General features: G+C 26.6%; 1 protein-coding gene across 4 annotated transcripts in view; it reads right to left on the bottom strand.

The window, feature by feature from the left end:
• Positions 1 to 5495, bottom strand: part of Esp (Epidermal stripes and patches) — a 158328-nt gene that overhangs the window by 657 nt on the left and 152176 nt on the right. The window lies entirely within an intron of this gene.

The following is a 5495-nucleotide window of genomic DNA, read 5'->3' as shown; positions in this document are numbered from 1 at the left end:
ATATACGTTTTATTTTCCACTTTTTTCATCTGTTTGTTCTTATCTATATTCATTCTGTTCAATTATTTACTTTAATCTTTCTATATTTTGATAAAAAATATCCAATCCATTTTATTAGATAATTTTGTCTAACTCAGTGGAATATGATAACAAGTTTTTTTATTAAAATTGACTAAACAGAAGTACCACTTTGTAGAATCGATTTTTCATTTTTGTTTATTTTCTCAAAAGGGACCCAAACGATTATGATTAAAATCTGTACATCAATGTGTTTTTTTTAAATCTTCATTTAGAGCTATTTTAATTTTGTTTTGTTGTTTCTGTGCATTAATTAACTTAATGTAAGTAAAATAACATAATTAATAAAATAAAAATATAATTGTTATTTTACTCACATATTTAATTACCTGTATATATGTTTTATTTTCCATTTCATTCATTACTTTATTTGTATCTATATTCATTCTATACAATAATTTACTTTAATCTTTCTATATATCCTTTATTCACTGGTTGTTTTTCGTTCTTAGCCCTGGTGAAGGCTAGAAATTCTTGCCAAAACATTGGCACTAATAAATAAGTTTTTTAACTTATTTGTATTATTCTTAATTTTGTTTATTTGAAAACTGACCCTTTTCACATTCCCACTAGTCATTAAAAATGGATAAATATAAAATATGAAAGGATTTAATAATTAACTTACAGAGGTACAAGGAAAATTTTGTTCCAAGTTGAAAACATTTCCAGAGATAAGAAGTGTTATTTATTGTTGGAAAACTATAAATAAAAGATCTGTTTTAACTGGCACACGCATGTGTAAGGAGTTTTCTGTTTCAGCAGCTTGACATATTCTTATTAGCATAGTTATTAAATAAATAACTTTTATTTTCCATCAACCTATATATGAGCCTTAGAGTTGACAGGATAACTCCATTAAAATCAATCTTAGCATTTTTAATGTTATTGATTCTATAACAATTAAGCATTGCATGAATGCTTAAGAACAAATTGTAAATTATTGCAAAATACTATACTTTTGTTTATCTGCTGTAGTGTCTGTTCTGAAACTAGCGAGGTTTAAATTAAAATCAAAGTAGGGGAGGAGAAGGAAATGAAAGTTGGGTGATGTGCGCATCGCACCTGATTTTTAAATTAAATGTTAAGAATATTGTAATATGGGTGAAGTATTGCGATTATGAACAATTTTGAATTACAGTTTTTGACAGATTACGAGAACAGGAGAAGATGGTCAGGGGGTGCGGTATATATATATATATATATACATGTATACAAAATGAGAATTAATTAATTGGTCTTGATCAAAATATTACGACTTGTAGAATAGATAACCTCCCACCTCATGTCAGAACTGACCAGAATTAGATAACCTCTCCCCTCATGTCAGAACTGACCAGATAGGGGGTGAAATAAAAGAAACACTTGTGATTGTTGGTTTTTTACTTTTTGAAAATTCAGAGAAAACCTAAGGAATAGTTTCTTTGAGGATGAAACATCGAACCCATGAAATGGGCATTTTATAAAAACAGTAATAATAGGAAGATGGTCTGTTTATAAAAGGATGGCTGTTAGTTGACAATGTGAAGTATAATTTATGAAGAAAGTATTTTATTTATTTAATATTTTAACTATAAACAGGTAAAGGGGATTTAGAGGTAAACCATAAATATTGTAAAAAAAAATTAATAACACGAAAATTTGACTTGATATCAATAGCAAATAATAAAAGGAAGAAGCGCCAGGTATGGTCAAAATAACTCAAATCGTAATAAATAGTTATGAGATAATTATATTACAATAACTGTAAGAATTATATGACAAATAGTTATGAGACAAAGATTCACCCCACTTTGCTGGGATTCAGTTCAATTTAGATAAAAATGAAAAGTAAATTTACTTCGTTTATTTTTATGTAAATTTTCGCATATTTTTAACCACATCACAGTTCGCTTTTATTTCATGTTATCTTTCTTACTCTGTTATATAATTTTATATGGTTGTATCTTTTTTAACCCTGCAAAGTAGGGTGAAACATTGGCTCATGATATTTATTTTTTTTCATATCCTGTGGAAAAACAAATAATAATTAAGTAAAATATAAATGTGTAAGATACATCTGCTTCCTGCTTTTACCGAAGGTATTTTAAGGTGGATAGTTGATGTCCACTGTATGTGGAGAGTCGCAGGTGCCAATTGCGTATTAGTAATATGGTGAGCGAAGAGGGTCCGCTTTGCTGGTGGACTTATAATAAAGAGTTTAGGTTCTATTTATATGAGGAGAAGATGGTCGGAGGGGGTAGGGGGTTCATTCAACAAATAACCACAGATCTTTCAGTCTGACTGCTCCCCTGACAATATTCTCATATTAATCTACGATCAACTAATAACACCTCATTTACTATTTGAGTTATGTCGACCTCACCTGACCATCTTTCTTTTATTAATTACAGGCAGTCAATTAACTATTTTCCAATAAATATAAATAATTTTTTCCCTCCTTATCAAGTAATTTACTATTGTAACTAGAGCTTTAGCACGAATAGTCAATTAGTAATACTAATTAAAGAATTTTCAAATGTATTTTCTTACAAAATTTTTTTAAAAATCATTCCTTAATGAAATTTTATATTTGTTTTCACAAAGAAGCAACATATTCACTAAGCAACCTATAATTTATTTGAAATATCAAAAAATGTTTTAGATATATCTTGAACAATTTGAAGTCCAATCTTTTTATGAAATAAAACATTATCTTAACAATTATGTCACAATATCAACTAGATTTAAATATCACATTATAACATCAAGTATACAAGTCTCAACCATTTAAAATATAAACTATTATTAAAATTTTAGACGTCTTAAAAAAAAATTCAAAGTGGGGTTCTAAGAATTTTAGAAGTATTTTCTCAAATAATATAAGTATTATTGATTGACCGTATTATTATTGATAAATATTATTGATTGACCGTATTTATACTTTCTCCGTATTATATTTTCACAAATGTGTTAATGCTGAGAAATAAATTTAGTTGATAGATATAATTCTTTTTTTTTTTTTTTTATGATCAACTTCACAGATATAAGTTCAAATTTTATATTTTTGTGTAAAAAATAACATAATATTTAGCCAAAACCTGTAATTCTCTTTGTTTTCTTGTCTATTACTTGAATTTTTTTCCATTGATTTAAAACATTTATTAGTTCTAAATTAGACATTTTTAAAAAATCTGAGGCACTGAGTTATTGAAGGAGTTTAGTCTTGTGTTAGAAGGTTTTTAAGGAAACCCAAGCATAATTCAAGTGATAGTTTTTAAGAAACAATTATTTTTGGATCAGTAGTTTTTTTACTAAAACAGAAAAGTAATTTTGAAATATAACCTTAAGCTACTCCAAATACCATTTTTTAAAAAATAATTTATATAAATTTGCTAGAGAAATTTATAAAAAGTACATAAATTAGGGAAAAAACTCATGACAATTAAAAACTATTATCATTTTAGTTTAATTATTAAAGGATAATATCAAACAATTATATGAAAAAGAAATAATAAATATATATATAATTAGGAGGGCACCCTCTAATGAACGATTTTAGAAATTATAAAACTGTCCGTTTAATTGTACTACTTGTTGCTTAAATTGCATAACTGTAATTTATTTATGTAATTTCTGAATTTCAATTATTGTATTTTTTTTTTCAATATAGCGTAATCAGGGAAAAAATAAGTATCAAGTCTTTATCCCAGCATTTTAATTTTTACTTCAATTAAGTGATGATTTGATGTAGACAACCTCTTTCTTTTGTTTTGTTTTTTTCGCAAAATGCCTTCTTCATCAGTTAAACTCAATTCTTTACAACCCATTTTTGTTATTCCACCTTATATGTATAATAAATAAATACACAGTGATCATATTTAAAACAAAATATTACATGGTGGGATTATGTAAAATAAAATATTACATGGCGGCATTATGTAAAATAAACAACACAGTGATCACTAGAAACTTTTTTATATAGTAGAGAGATATAAATATATATACCTAGTAAAATGTATATTTGGAAATATTTCCATTATTTATTTATTTTTCTTATTATTTAATTGTTAAAATGCTAAACAATTTCAATTTCCCTTGTAAAATGGGATAAATCCAATAGCAATAAATGGATTAAGTCCAATAAGGAGGAGACTTCAATGAGTTAATGCAAAAATGACTTTTGTTACAACCTAGTGTATTAAACAAGCAATTTTTACTTTCATTACCTATATATGAAATATGTAGTTAGGGGAAGTATTGCGATTATGAACAATTTTGAATTACAGTTTTTGACAGATTACGAGAACAGGAGAAGATGGTCAGGGGGTGCGGTCAGCAGAAAAAACTCAAATAAATAAAAAAATTATTTTATTATTGATGTGTGATAAGTGTACACTTATATTAATTACTTTATTATTAATTTTCTATTATATTTTACACTTTTCTGTATCCCTGCTCATTTGGTATATTTTGTTTCTTAATTACTTATACACATTGTATCCCATTATTTTATACTTTACTTTTCCTTTGTTTTTCTATCTGTTTATTTATTTATTTTTTTAAATATTTCTTCTCCCCCTATTATGTATATTACCATTTATTGTTCACCTAATTTAAATATTTTTTTACTATGTTTACTTTACAAATTATTTTCGTTATAGTGGCATAACTGCCGTCCACACTCCTCCCAATACCAACGGTCACTTTGTTTTTGACTGCCGTCAAAACAGGTATGCTGTCTCATCATTTGATTTGTATTTTTTTTTCTTTCTTTTTTTATCTCTCTATTTGTACTTTCTTTAATATTTCTTCTCTTATCTGTCTGTTACTATTACCCTTTTCATTTACTATTTATAACCTTTAATTTTTCTTATTATATCTTACGTTTTTACATTTTATACCCCTGTTATTTTACGCTTATGTTTTTTCTTATTTTCCTTTTTGTAACTATAGTGTTTGTATCTTTTTTAGCCCTGACGAAGCCCTGCAACGTGGGCTCAATAAAATAGTATAATTCTACTATTTGAGTTTTTTTTTACCGCACCTGGACCATATTCCATTAAAAAAAATTATTTATGTGTGCTGACATTTCGACCTAATTTTCAGGTCTTCATCGAGGAGTTATTGGCAGAGATTCCTGATAAACTCAATAATATAATAGAGAGATTAATATTTCATTATTATATATTATAAATTAAATATTTAGGACAGGTTTATGCCTGGGATACCAGAAATGGGCAAAAATTAGTTATAGTTGAAACTAATAGCTCAAATTGCCATGGAAACGACCCTTATTTATGAATGAACCATTGATAAATGTCCAATCCATTTTATTAGATAATTTTGCCCAACTCAGTGGCATATGATAACAAGTTTTTTTTATTAAAATTGACTAAACAGAAGTACCGCTTTATAGAATCGGTTTTTCAGTTTTTTTA

The sequence above is a fragment of the Halyomorpha halys genome, unplaced genomic scaffold, assembly GCF_000696795.3.
Source record: "Halyomorpha halys isolate HHAL.00 unplaced genomic scaffold, Hhal_1.1 Scaffold65.1, whole genome shotgun sequence".
NCBI lineage: Eukaryota > Metazoa > Arthropoda > Insecta > Hemiptera > Pentatomidae > Halyomorpha > Halyomorpha halys.
This window is presented reverse-complemented; position numbering and strand designations above follow the sequence as displayed.